General features: G+C 39.7%; 1 protein-coding gene across 2 annotated transcripts in view; it reads left to right on the plus strand.

Annotated features, from left to right (window-relative positions):
* The window catches only part of BMPER (BMP binding endothelial regulator), a 241,498-nt gene that overhangs the window by 39,572 nt on the left and 186,623 nt on the right, over positions 1-15,303 (plus strand). The gene's annotated exons all lie outside the window — the stretch shown is intronic.

Consider the following 15,303-nt stretch of genomic DNA (forward strand, 5'->3'; position numbering starts at 1 on the left):
ATTTTATCTATCCAGTCCCAGAAATTCGGGGGTTGTTAATATGTTTTTAAAGACAAGAAAAAACAAGAGGGATTTTTCCCCCTCTTTTTCTCTAACTGAAAAAAGATGTATACAATGTTATAATTCATGGATTGCTAACCTGTAATACAGACCAGGCTATTTTGGCATTTCAATAAAAATGATCTTATTTGTTGAAAAGGACCTCGTTAACATTAAAATCATACTTTATAAAAATCTGTTTTTGTTGTTAAAACTAGTGAGGAAACTTAAAACAGAGATCAGCTTTCCCTGTCAAATTTGTCCCAACCCATTTATTCAGGGGCTTTGTTTTTAGGTTTTGTAGGATTTTGGAAGGCAGTTTAAGTGGAGAGTTTGTGGTTGCCTTTAAGTTAGAAGATTAGATTTCCAAGGCTTGCCACTGACTTAGGGTGTGTTTTCACTTTTCTAAAGTGGGCCAAGCTGAGAATGTTCCTGGACATGGCAGAGGAGGGTGGTGGCTCTGGTCTCCCTGTTGTCTCACATACAAAGTGCCTGGTAGCAGTATCAGAACACAGGTCTTCTCTCCAGCAGCTAGCAGCCCAGGGTATTAATTTTCTATCAGTGTACACCAAGTTATGACAAAGTTAGTGGCTTAACACAACGCTCATTATCATTAACTCACAGTTTCTATGGGTTAGGGCTCTGAGCATGGGTTAGCTGGGTCTCTCAGGGCTGCAGTCAAGGTGTCAGCCAGGGCTGGGGTCTCAACTGAGGCTCAGGGGCCTCTTCTAAGCTCATGTGTCTGTCAGCAGACTTCAGTTCCTTGCAGCTGTAGAATGGCTTCCTTCTTCAAGGCCAGCAGGTGAGCAACTTTACTCCTTTTAAGGGCTTTCCTATTAGGTCAGGCCCACTCAGGATAATCTCCTTTTTTAATAACTCAAAGTTAAACTGATTATGGACCTACATTACACCTGCACCATCTCTTCATCTTTGCCAGGTGATGTAACCTAATTACAGGAGTGACATCCATCACATTCACAGACTTTCCCACATTTTTAAGGGAGACATTACACAAGGTGTATATATTAATATCAGGGGGTGGAAATCTTGGGGGCCATCTTAGAAATCTACCAGCCATACCCAGAGCAGCTCTGGGAGTCATGGCAAGTAGGAGCATCTGTTGAGAATAATGTTTAGAGCTAGAAGATACCTTATAGGTCATCGCATCCAGTAAGTACTAGCAAATTCTGTCTTGCTCTTGGCATTCCCTCTCTTCCTCTGGTTAGCTGGTCACCAAGCCCTGCGAGGTCTGGACCCTGCTAACCCCTCTCTCCTCCTCTTGTTCTGCACTTTTCCTGGTAGGAGACTTTCTTTTGTTTCTAGCAACGTTCTGTGCTTGCTTCCTGCCATGGAGTTTAGCACATACTGTTCCCTTTGCTTGGAGTGCTTTTCCACCCTATGTCATTGAGTTGACTTCACCCCCTCTTTAGATTTCACTTTAGGCATTGCTTCCTGGCACCCATGGCTACTTGCCACAGAATTACACGTCTTTCCTTCTTAACACTAACCACAATTACAGTTTAGCATTTTGATTTTCTGGAGCTCCCACTAAATTGGAAGTTCTGGGAGAGCAGTGATGATAGTATCCTCAGCTCTGCTCACTGTGCCTGGCACCCAGTCGGGACCCACTAGACGTATGCTGGAAGAAAGGGTGTAAGAGAAAACTGAACCAGATTCTAGTCTTCCTAGTTCAGTATGTGTCTTAGGATATCAACAGCATATTTACTGTGCTATTATTGACCCACATAAATGTTGAGTGAGAATGATAGGGAGGGAATGAGAATGGATAAATAGGAATGAAAAATGACTGACATCTACCAACCAGTCCCAGGCCCTTGATACTTTAATGTTTCTTTTTTTGAATTCCATAGAGGTTAAAACAATCATTAAAACCACCACAGCTTAAGTGTATTTTCATATGGTAGTGGCTATAGTATATTTCAGGACTAATAAACTTGATGATAACCTACATGTAATTTTTAGTAGATGTTTCATTGTTTTGTGCAAAGTTACCAAATAACATGATCAATTATGACTTCAGCTTTCCTAGGTCCCATAATTTTAATATGATTATCTGCTTTCTTTTATGATGTCATGTAAAATGCACCTGTAACTTGGCTTTGGGCTTTCTGCAGCTGCTCTTAAAACGTTTCTGTGACTGCCCATAACGTACCTACCATGAAGAGTAAATGGCTCAGCACTTTAAGATGATTTTTTCCCCTTCTGTCTTTATTTCTCCGCGGGTATGAAATCACAGTGATGCTCCTCATCTCAAATGTCTTGGAATCAAAACATTCCTATCTCCTCTGGGGAATCTCATGGCATTGGTTCATGGAGGCTGTAAAACAGAGGAAAGGAAAGCTAGGTATTCTAGGTAGGAAGTTGGGGTGCATCATCAGAAACCACAGGGAAGGAGGGATTTGACATGGGAACCCCTGCAGTCTGTCTAGGTTCTCTTTTATTTGCTGTTTAAGGTTGGCAGCTCTGAAATTGACATGCATCTATTTATGAAGATGTGTGAGTGCACAGGCTTCTATTTATTATTTCAAAAATGATCATAATGCTGCAACGATAAACATTCTTATTGGGCTTTGATCAGGGAACACTCTTTTGTAGTCTCTTCAGAAGATGACACACCTTTTTTTTTTTTTTAGGATCAAAATATCCTAGATTCCCTTTTGGAGAGGAACTTCATCTTATAGCTAGTGTGTATTTGCCTTAGAAATCTATCTGCTAGAAAGGGTGAAATTTAACAGGACTGATATGATAATGAACAAAGTACATTGGCATGCTCATGAACTTGAGCACCTCCTTCACTCAGTATGAACTTATGTACTAGAGCCAGCTAATTATGTTTCAGTAACTTGGTAGTTAAAAGGCTGAAGATGTTTATCTGCAGACGTGCTTGGGCATCTACTGGCTGGTGCTGAACACATGAGGCAGCCCTCTGGCTGCATGAGAATGTTTGGGAGTTCTCTGAACTTGCACTCTGGGTTCAGGGGGACAGGGCCATGGCCTCCTTAATGAGGCTGGGAGTGGAGAAGCAAGGCGAACAACCTCAGACCTCTAGAGGCAAGGCTACGGTGAGGAGCTAAATGCAAAAGCCAGGTTAATATTTTTGGGCATCTGGACAGAAACTTCTGTGCCTTGTGGCTTGTGCATTGTAGAATCATCATAAAGACTCGCTGTTATTTGAGGAATGAAGCGATAAGGGGATAGGACTTGCAGTTAGATGTGGAATCAGGTCCTGACTCTGCCACTTTTAGATACTTGAGCTTGGCTGAGCCACTTCTTTCTGATCCTTGGTTTCTTCCTTTGTAACATGCAGGGCCTGGACTAGATTAGTGCGTCCTGAACCTGCTTGTGCCTGAGAATTGCCAGGGCTGCTTGTGAAATATTCAGATGCCTGAACCCCACTCTAGACTGAGTGGGTCATCATCTCCAATGAGCACGGCCCAGGCAACTGTTTTTTTTTTTTTAATAGCAAAATACTTATAACATAAAATTAACCATTTTAACCATTTTTAAGTACACCATTCAGTGGCATTAAGTGCATTCATATTGTTGTGCATCCACCGTCACTATCTATTTCTAGAACTTTTGCATCATCCCAAAGTGAAACTCTGTGCCTGTTAAAAAATAACTCCTCATTCTCTCCTCCCCTGGTAACCTCTATTCTATTTTCTGTCATTATGAATTTGCCTATTCTAGGTTCCTCATTTAAGTAGAATCCTTTTAGGTCTGGCTCATTTCACTTAGCATAATGTCATCAAGGTTTATCCATGTTGTAGCATGTATCAGAATTTCATTCCTTAAAAGGCTGAATAATAGTTCGTTATCTGAATATACCACATTTTGTCTACCTATTCACCTGTTATGGGCATTTGGTTGTTTCCACTGGGCATCTTTATTCTTAATTAATCCTCCAGGTGGTTCTGATATTCAGCAGGCTTGGGAGCCACTGGAATGAATGTTCCCCTGGCTAAAGTATGTGTTTGTGTACACCAGGTTTAGGAGAAAGAGGGCCAGATATAATGCCATAAACTGAAAAGATGTTACTGTTAGTATTCTTAAGTATTGTTATCTACGTATATGGAATAAACAGCATGACCTCTGATGCCGATAAAATACCCTAAACTCTAGCCAAATGTTCATGGCCTCTTGTTAGGAAGATGAAAGGTTTTACAGAGCAAATAGTATCTAATGTTAAAATAAATAGTCCTGTAAACAGTAGTTTGCTGCAGTGCTTACCTTCCCGACTCTGTTTAGTGACATCACATTAGTAGCTTGGAATTGACCATGGTGGGAGAATTCATACCTTGGAAATCAGAACACATTACAAAGTCAGGACTTTTTCCTCTTAGAGAGCTGGTTGTTAAAAATTTGCAGCACACCACTGACTATATGCAGATGTTTGATATCTTCCTTCTTTTTAACAAATGTCACTAGCAAAGAAATACGATTTAAAAAGATAAGCCTTTGTTGACAAGCTAAAATTCATAAGTCAGTGGTTGCTCTGAGATTCAGGAAGTGCTGGAGATTCATAGTCCAGCTCCCATGAAGTGCCTCCTTCAGCTCTGGCTGGGAGGAGGTGTCGGCTCATTCTGTAGGGGTTTCTCCTCGTTCCTCCCCCAGTGTGATCACGTGGGTCGGTAACTGCTTTTCTGGACAGATGCTTGGCAATGTTTTCTGCAGCTCCTGCCCATAGGTTAAGGTCTTTATCAATTGTGTCCTGTTTGTAGAATGGGCGAATTTTTCTCTTTAATGCTCTTATCTACCCATGTTTCAAATGTAACAAAGAGCCCCTCTGATTTCATGGCATGAGGTCAGAGGGGGCTGCACACAGCCTCCCAGAAGACTCTGCACATATATTGGGCTGTTGAATCAGGCACCTCTTCTAATGGTTTCACAGTTCTAAAATCATCTCAAGTGAATGAGGCTCCACTCAAACTTTCCAGCAAAGAGCCCATGTAAGGAGGTGGCAATAAGAAGAAAAAGATGGGTACAGGGATCTGCATTTTGACAGGCCCCTAGGAATGCCCTTCGTCCTTGGGTTGCTCTTTGAAAAATGCTTCCCCAAAGTGTACTTGGCAAACACAGACTGGCTTCTTCCCATAATGAGAGAGCCTCCTGAATTATGCGTGGATCAAGCTTGATTTCCCCATTTAAGTAATTTTAAAAATGGTATAAAAAGGGGTAGGTCCAACAAGGATATTTTGTAGACATAGGCAAACTTATTCTAAAATTTATATAAAAAGAAAAAGGACCTAGGATAGCTGAAATGATCATGAAAAACAAGAATAAAGTAGGAGGAATCAATCTATCCAATTTTAGGACTTATAGCTATAGTATAATAATTAAGATGGTGTGGTATTGGTAAAGAGATAAACACATAGATAAACGGAACAGAATGGAGAATTAAGAAATAGACTCACACAAATATGCCCAAGTGATTTTTAACAAAGGTGCGCAGAACAACCCAAGGGAAGGGGGCTAGCCTTTTCCTCATGTGGCACTGGAGCAATTAGGCCTCCATGGACAAAAAAATAAACCTGATCTTGACCTCATACATTATACAAAAATTAAGTCACAATGGATCACAGACTTAAATGTGAAATGTAAAACTATAAAACTTGTAGAAAAAGCATGTTGGAGAAAATACTTGGGATCTAGAGTTGAGGCAAAGAGTTTTCAGATTTGACACAAACAGCACTGTCCATAAAAACGAAAAATTGATCTATTGGACCTCGTCAATATAATAAACATTTGCTCTGTGGAAGACTTTGTGAAGCCAACAAAAACTCTAAATAGAAAATGGGCAAAAGATATGAAGACAGGTTTCATCAGAGTGTGTACAGATAGCAATTAAGCAGATGAAAAGATGTTCAACATCATTAGCTATCAGGAAAATGCAAATCAAAACTACGATGAAGTGTTATAGCTCTTTCAGAATTTGTTTAAAATTTTCACCAGAAAATCCCCCACAGGGGAAAAAAAAACCCACAATGAAATATCACTGCTCACTTATCAAAATGGCTAAAAAATACATACAGTTGACCCTTGAGCAGTACAGGTTTGAATTGCACAGGTCAGTTGTATGTGGATTCTTTTCAGTAAAAGTTACACTGATTGTGCCTGCTTCTCCTGCCTCCCCTTCCACCTCCTCCACCGCTTCTGCCTCTGCCACCCTGAGACAGCAAGAGCTACCCCTCCCCCCCCTCCTCCTCCTCAGTCTAATCAATGTAAAGATTATGAGAATGAAGACCTTTATGATGACCCACTTCTGCTTCATGAATAATAAGTATCCTTTCTCTTCCTTACAATTTTTAAATAAAATTTTATTCTCTAGTCTCTAGTAAGAATACAGTATATAATACATATAACATACAAAATATATGTCAATTCACTGTTTATATTATCAGTAAGGTTTCCAGTTGACAGTAGGCTATTAATAGTTAAGTTTTGGGGGAGTCAAAAGTTATACATGGATTTTTGACTGTATGGGGGGTTGGCACCCGTAAGCCCCAAGTTGTTCAAGGGTCAGCTATAGGGTGATAACACCAAATGCTGGTGAAGATGTGAAAAATCTCTCATATATTGATGTTGAAAATGTCAAATGGTTCAGCCACTCTGGAAATAACTATGGCAGTTTCTTAAAGAACTAAACATACACTTACATATGACCCAGCATTTATCCCATGAAACAAAAGCCTGTGTTCACACAAAATCCTGTATACATTTATGTTCATAGATTTATTTGTAATAGGTAAAAACAAAACAAAACAAACAAACAAACAAAACTAAAAACTGCACATAACCCAGATGTCCTTCACTGGGTGATTGGGTAAACTCAAACCCAGTAAGGGTTGCAGCCATACCCGGGAATACCACTCTGCAGTGTAAAAGAATAAACTGTTGATTCCTGCAACAACATGGGTGGAACTCAAAAAAATTATTTAAAGAGAAAAGAGTGAATCTTAAAAGGCTATATGCTAGATGATTTCTTTCATACAACATTCTTGAATAACATTTATAGAAATAGAGAGCTGATTTCTGGTTGCCAGGGTTTGGGACAGAGGCAAGAAGCAGAGGGAGCATTATGGTGAGGGCACAGTTCTGTGTGTTGATTGGTTGCAAGAATCTACAAGATAAAACTGCATAGAACTACACATATGCACAGGAACACATAAGTGAGTGTGTGTAAAACTGGTGAAATCTGAAATAAGTGTTGTGGATTGCACCCATGTCCATTTCTTGGTTTTGATATTATGCTATAGTTATACAAGATGTTAACATGGGAGGAGGTGGGGTAAAGGATGTGCATAACATCCCCATATATTTATTTGCACCTTGCTGTGGATGTATAATTATTTCAAAATAAAAAATAAAAGAAAAATGGTGGTGGTGGACTATTTCTCATATCTTTTTTCCCAGTGATCCCTGAACACCCTATTTAATCAGCCATAAGGATTACATCATGTAATATGCTTTCCAAAGTATAAAAATCTTGCAGGGCAATACATCAGTGACACAGATGGTATTTCATATGTGTGTTGTATATAACTCATTTCTTCTTTATGATTGCCAAAGAGATATTCATGGATGTCTTTAAAAATTACTTTGGGGAAACTGAGGGTTCCATTCATGACTTTTTGTTTGTAGCCACTATAATATTATATATCTTGTGAGGTTATTGGTCCTTTTGTTGTCTTAAAATAAATTTTATTTTTTTAGGCTGCTACCATGCACCCCAAACTGTGAAAAACATTCCTACTGTGAAAAATGCATGAATCCAACCTTAGATGTTTGGATTTGATGCTTTGAGCCCTCATTATCTGTTGCTTCCTGATGTCAAAAGGCTCAAGACTTAGCAAGACTGGTAACCAAATGTAAAGACACTTAGAACAGAGTTTAAACATAAATCCGCAAAATTAGCTCTTGCCACTCCAGCCACAAAACATGCATTGTTAAACCTTATAATGCTGGCTTTCAATCATTACTGAAACATCGTTTTAAAGCTGTGGTCCTCAGCCCCTAGTCCGTGGCCTGTTAGGAACTGGGTGGGCTGCAGAGGAGGAGGTGAGTGGTGGGCCAGCAAGCGAAGTTTCATCTGTATTTACAGCCGCTCCCCACTGCTTGTGTCACCACCTGAGCTCCACCTCCTGTCAGCTCAGCAGCGGCATTAGATTCTCATAGGAGCATGAACCCTACTGTAAACTGCATGCGAGGGATCTAGGTTGTGTGCTCCTTATGAGACTCTAATGCCTGATGATCTGAGGTGGAGCTGAGACAGTGATGCTAGCGCTGGGAGAGGCTGCAAATATAGATTATCATTAGCAGAAAAGTCTGTATAATTATTTCATTATATGTTACAATGTAATAATAATAGAAATAAAGTGCACAATAAATGTAATGCGCTTGAATCATCCTGAAACCATACCCCCTAAATCTGTGGAAAAATTGTCTTCCATGAAACTGGTCCCTGGTGCCAAAAAGGTTGGGGACCTCTGTTTTACAGTATCACTGAAAGGCAGCATGCCACCTTCCCCAGGGACATGATTTTTACTATTGAAGCTACTACCTTCAGAGCTCCTTCTATGTGCCTGGCAGAACTCAAAAAGTGGGTGGAACATGGCTTTTGGAATAAGAGTGGCTGTGTGACCCTAGACAAAGTAATTTTGCTTTTTTGAACCTAGGTTTCCTCATTTTTAAAATTTGGGAGTAAAATATTATCTGTCCTATTGTGGTTTTTATGAGAATAAAATTGAATCCCATGTGAAAACTCCGAGTACAATGCTTCACCTACAATAATTATGCAGTGATTTTAGTTTTCTCTCTTCTTTCCATTTTTCCTGTTGGAGGATTATTTGCATAATATTTTTCAAAAATGTTTTTGGAACTCATCTTTGGAAATGGCCTTTGGTAACATTTTCCTGCCCACGTTAGAAAGCTAGTCTTACAGCGTCACAGGGTGGTCTCTCTTGGTGTAATACTGTTTTCCTTCTTTCTCTATTTTCGCTCCGTGTGAACTCCACTTAATTCTTCCTCCTTTGCCTGCTCAGAGGCAGTGGGCGCTGAGGGTAGGATGGTTGCTGCAATGTGTATCAGCCCAGAGGGAGAGGCACTTCCATGATTAGAAATGTTTATAGTAAGAACAGATCAAATGCAGGAATGATGGGTGATGTATAAAAAGTAGTTGCAAGTATTCTTCTCCTTTAATGTATTTCATATATCCTTTATTGTATTAATTACATTGAAAATTCAAAAGCATATTTTATTGACTAGAGGCCCAATTTATTTGTGGTTCATAGAATTTATTTCATTACCTTCCTATCAATGCCAGACACTATATGTGTTATGACCCATAAAGTTATGAGACTGTAGGCCACAATTTCATCACTTCACAGTCTCTAAGAAACGCAAAGATTAGAAATCCAAGTAAGTCACGTGGAGATTTTGCGTTCCTTGTATTAGGGAAGTGAGTTGAATTTGTAATTTATTTCACTGCACTCATCTGATATTTCTGCACATTTGGGGTTTATTCAGAAAATCATCAAAAATTAAGTAGCTTTCTACCATTTCTCTTTGTATTGTCGATGATTCCATTTCAATCACATATTGAATTCCTAATTGGAAACAAAGCAAAAAAGCCTATGAAAAAATACTGTGGTGAAGGGGCACACACTACTCTTTAAGAACTCGGTTCATGGGTCTGATTCTTTCTCTTGGGATTGAGGAAATGGTTTGGCTATAAAATCCCCATTAACCAAAAATGAGCAAAATTGCCTGCAGGATTCATGGTAGGTACAGCCTTGAAGAGTAATAAAAGCCTGTTTTAAATGAACTCTTAAGGACACAATTTAAGCCCTAGAATGGCTAGTCAGATTTTATGTTTATCCCTTTTGATTATACTTCCATATGTTTCTGGAAAACAGTGTCCGAAAAGTGGTTCATTAAAAAAAAATTGTACAGGGCTGGGGTAATTTGGGGCTTATTGACTAAATCCAGGGGGGTGGCGGTGACCTATCAGGTGGCCCGGAAGCAGCAAAGCATGGCAGATCTGTCTGCTCTGCTTCCCTGTGCCATGTGGCATGAGCTGACTTCAAAGACCCCAGTTTGGTTTAATTTAGTAAGTATGACTGTGTGCATGCTTATTCCGCACCCCCCCCCAATAAGAATTAACCAGGAGTTTGGGGTACCAAAGTGGATTTTGGAAAGAAAAGACACTCTACTGAAATTTAACTTACCTGAGTTGCTCCAGGAAAGCTTTGCCGTTTTTGGAGGTGGAATTGAGTGGGGCCACATGCCTAAGAGAAGAGAGGAGGTCCAGTGAATGTCCCTCTATGTTCTGTTTCTGTGGTTTGCAGGAATATATTAGTACTTATTATCAGTGAAATTAAACATTTATTATGTACCTGCTACATACAAAGTACTGTGAGGGACCTGGGCATTCACAGTGTGCATGGGGAAAGAGCACAGGGGCACACCCTGAGTGGGGAAGTTTTAAGGAAGGCTTCCCAGAGACCATGACCTTGAGCTGAACCTTGAAGGACGAATTAGCCAGGCAAGGGAGGAGACCCTGGGTGACCTGGGTATACTTGTAGGGGCCATCGAGATAGAGGGGATGGATGGGATATGGGCTTTTCCAGAAGGGGCCAGCATGTGCAGAATCACAGGATGAGAGCTTCTGGCCATGTCTGGGGGAGTTCTAAGTACAGCTGTCAACAGCGGAGGGAGTGGGTATGGGTTTGGAGGCAGCAGAGAAGAGGACGAAGAGGTGAGTTAAGGCCAGGCCTGGGAGCTATTTGAATTTTATAGTAAAGAACTGGGTTTTCAATCCTGGCTGCACATTAGATTCTTCTTCCACTTCCTATTTCTGGGAACTCTGACCCAATGTGTCTGGAAAAGAAGAGTTGGGGGTAGGTACCTGGTCTACTACACCTAATGCAGGCCATGCACCATTGGTTATTGATAGAGTTCAAGGATGGGAGTGACATACTCAGACCTGAAAGAGCATACACTGGCAGCTGGGTAGGAAATGGCTTGGAAAAGGCCCTTGTCACAGGCAGATGAGACAGTCAAGGAGCATGTTGTCCAGGCGAGATGTAACCGGCACCTTAGCTGAGGCAGGAGTAGAGAGGTTGGAAAGATACTGGGGAGAGGGCATCTAAAAGGTGTGGGAGGGTGTTGAAGAAGGAAAGCATGGTCAGCATGCTGCAGGGACGTCCTAGGATAAAGACCGTCCTTGGGGCACACAGAAGGCAGCTGCAGCTCGAGAGAGTGAAGTTTCAGTGGGATGGTGGAGGCAGAAGCCAGATGGCCTTGGCTGAGGAATGTGTGTATTCAGAAGTGTGCAAGTTCACTGTGACAGTGACCCTGGGGCCAGAGGTGGAGTTCTAGGGATGAAGACAACCAGCTGGAAATGTAGGTCAGGGCCATGTTGTAAGGGATTTGGGTGCCCAGGGGTTATGTTATTGGTAGCAGGAAGATCTAGTTCTCTGCTCTTAGGCTAATGCTAGCATGAAAAGTGAGAGGATTAAGACTAGAAGGGAGAAACTAGGCACAGCTAAGGCTCGTTAGAAGGCCAGTGCCATTTTTTATGGTCCTGATGATTTTTAACAGCTATTTTAACAACAGAATGATGAAAATGTGTGGTATTCTTTTTCCCTTGGGATAATGTGGCCACTGAGAAAGGTCACAACTAATAGGAAAAATGAGTTTTATTGCTTCACTGTGGATTCAATTAATTTGTGTTCTTCCTGTTTCCATTGCCACGTGTTTTCTGAGTGGACTGGGCCAAGCCTCTCTTCACGAGTAAGAATGTTAGGAAAAAATACTCTGAAGTTCTTCCTCACCCTGTAAATATTTGACGTAAAGAAATCCAAACATATACAAAAGGAAAATGTAGCCAGTTTAGGCTCATTTTTGTATTATTTTAGAGGTAAAGAAGAACTGTCGAGCTCTGTATAATGGTTTAAATCAGGGTTTTTTTAACCTTGTCCAACTGGAATTTTGAGCTGGTTAATTTTTGGTGTGTGTTGTAGGGTGTTTAGCAGCACCCTGACCTCTACCTGCTAGATGCCTGTACCACTCTGTAGCCCCCAGCTGTGAGTGACAAAAATATCTCCTAACGTCACCCAAAGTCCTATGGGTGGGGATTGGTGTGGAAGGCAAAATCACCTTTGGTTGAGAACTATTGGTTCAAATATGCTGTAGTGATTTTATAAGAAAATAACCACTTCTTCCTACTGTAATACTGATGGTTTTGTTGCAGCTTGTGGAATCTCAAAAGCTTTTTATCACCAGAAGAAAACTAATGCATATTTATAAATTCCCTTGCAGAAAGTTTATTTAAAATTAAAGAAAAAAAGCAAAGCTACCTTACTGGTTGCTATGTATTTACCTAACTGTTCTTCTAACTATCCTACTTACATACTCTTTCATTTAATTACTGGATTTAACATTATGTAATTTTATAAGAGTCAGTATTGGCATTTTTCCTGGGCCAGGATGTCCTCAATGCAAAGGATATTATGCTGAATTATAAAATGCCAGAATAATACTACCAGTTTAGACGTAGATGTAAAAATGTGAATTTCATGCAGAACCTGGATTCTAGTGTTAGTTTCACACCTAATCCTTCTAATTTGGAGTATGCCCCTTTAGTCTTTCTGTGCAAATTTTCTCATCTGTAAAATGAAAGAGATAAATTATGTCATCTGTGAGTTGGCTTCTAGTTCTAAACATCAAAGCTTGAAATATTTATATTGTTTCTTTGGGTTGTTCCCCTGCTCATGATGTATACCCCAATGTGACGATACCCAGAACGTGCTCTGCAGGTCACCAATGGTCGGTGGACCACAGTGCTGATCTACAATAAGCCAAATGCAGAAATAGAGACTAACAATGAGAAATGTTTAATATAATTCAGCAAAATGTTTTGTGCCTATGACATGGAATAATAAAAAAAATGGGCTTATATTTTGTCTTTTCTAATAAGTCATTTTTATTATATTTCATAAAAATATCATTCCACATTGGATTAGAAAAAAAAATAACAAGACAGACTGGTCTTTCACTTGAGAAGCACTTTTGGATATATGATGAGAAAGTTCTCTGCCTCTCTTTCTACCCAGGCCAATGAGAGAGTGAGTATATTCCACCTCTGGGGTTTAAATAAAAATAAGCCAAGATATTGCCTGTTTACCCTATTAGCAGCATAAAGATGGTGGCAAATAGAATTTATTTTAAAGAATTTGCCTAACAGAAAATGAAGTCATTTATTTCTGGAGTATACAAAAGGTTTACTTTGATTGTATGTATATCTGAGTCTTCACATAGCTCAAGTTAGTGTCTTGCATTAAGATAACATGTTTACCTTAAAACATGAACCAAAAGAAGAGTGAAAATGTCTTTCTTTAATTATCCTATTTCCAAGAATCCTTACATATGAAATCTACTCTAAAGCTTAATATACTGAAGTTTCCCTAACTGATAGTTGGTGCTAGTGAGGGTAGGTGAAGAAGGAAAAGGGATAGATTACGTTTGCTAAAGAGATTTTCACAGATCTTTTGGAGTCTATTCAGTAATTCAGATTCATTCATTGTTTGGGAAAATCTATTACATCCACCCAGGGATGGTAGACCAACATGTAGACAAGGGTGGTTAAGCAATGCAGCACTTTACAATCTGACCTTTATTTGATTTTCCAGTATTATTGCCCAATCTTTTTTTTTTTTCCACATGGTAAAATATGATAGAGGAACAAGGCTTCCAACTGAGAGTTATCTGAAGCAGAAAACACTGTTAAGTTCCCTGCACTGTGGACCAATTGTTCCCATACCTTTTATCCCATATAGACTGGAATAATCCAGACAGCCAGTGCTATTCCTGGGAGCCCTGTGCACATGACCTGGCATTGCTTAGGAACAGTCTCTTAACTTGCCGTTCTTCCCGGCCTGTATGGGTTTTCAGTACTTTGCTCCAAAGTGAAAAAGGCAAGATCTTTGCCTGCCCTATTAGCAGTGAAAAATCACCCTTTCTTTCCATTTTTTAAAAAAATTCAGATGATGAAAATATATAACATATTCAGAAACTCTACTGGCAGACTTGGCAGGCGTTTCATATTTACTTGGATTTAACATGAATTGGATTTGGTTCTCTGATTTCCCCGCCTCCATCTCTCGGAACAAGTTATTTATTATCTGAGTGAGTCTGTGTTAGTGGATCAGACATGCACATGGCACGTCTCTTGTAAGTGCGTTTGTTCAGTAAGATTTATGCTAGCCCAAATTGTTTTATATTGGTTTTCATTGTTGAAAATTTACTGTATTCATTCTCAGTTTGGCCTAAGTATTTGCAGTATGCTAGGAGTTCCTGTGGTTGAACATTTTATCTCTGTAACACTTCGTGCAAAGGAAATTAAAAAATATATGGTGAAAGCATTTCCTTAATGTGTTTCCAATCAGCTGTGTACTTTAGTAATTTGATTTGTAGGAACTAGAGAGAAGAGTGTTACTGAGCTCTTTTTGATCATTCATAATTCTTTGGGAATTTAGATCATGGTTCTGAGTTTATGAAAACATCTACTGAAATTTTTTTAAGTCTTTTGTTATTCTGATTGAATGTCTTAAGAGGGTTTTTACCACAACAGTATCTAAAAGATCTCATGGAAGGAGGTGAGTCTCCTCTCTGTATCTTGGACAAGAATAACTTGTGAATTGGGGTTGATGAGCTTGCCAGAAGTCAGTCATCGAAAAATAGAGCTGGGCCCTTTTCTTTTGGCCCTGTCCCATGTGGGTGTTCTGTCTTCTGTACTTTTTGGGTTAAGTAAACAAGACTATTATTGGTAAATCTCTTTGCCTCCTGGGCTCCTAAGGATACAGGGACTATAGCCATAGCTAAGTGCATCTTTCCAGAGAGCATAACCCACAGCATGGAAGGTGTTATTTGTACAAACTAACATAAGACCTAGGCTGTGGTCTTCACACCATTATTTATTTGGCTTTCTCTATAGGAACTCAAGCTAATTGGCTTGTTTTGTCTTTTGGGGATCTCTGGCCTTTGACTTCTGTTTTTGCCAATGACTTAGTAGGACTTCTGTTTTGGCCAGTGAATTAGCATGTGGTAATCTGTACATATGTAGTTTCAGATTTTCTTAATCTAATTTACTGCCTAAGCTCTTAGAACTGGAGATAAGAGCTGGAAGGTTTTATCTAGCAAAGACAGTAGGTTCTTTAGGAGTCTTAGATGGGTATAGAATTT

This window comes from Lemur catta, chromosome 11 (genome assembly GCF_020740605.2).
Source record: "Lemur catta isolate mLemCat1 chromosome 11, mLemCat1.pri, whole genome shotgun sequence".
Taxonomy (NCBI): Eukaryota; Metazoa; Chordata; class Mammalia; order Primates; family Lemuridae; genus Lemur; species Lemur catta.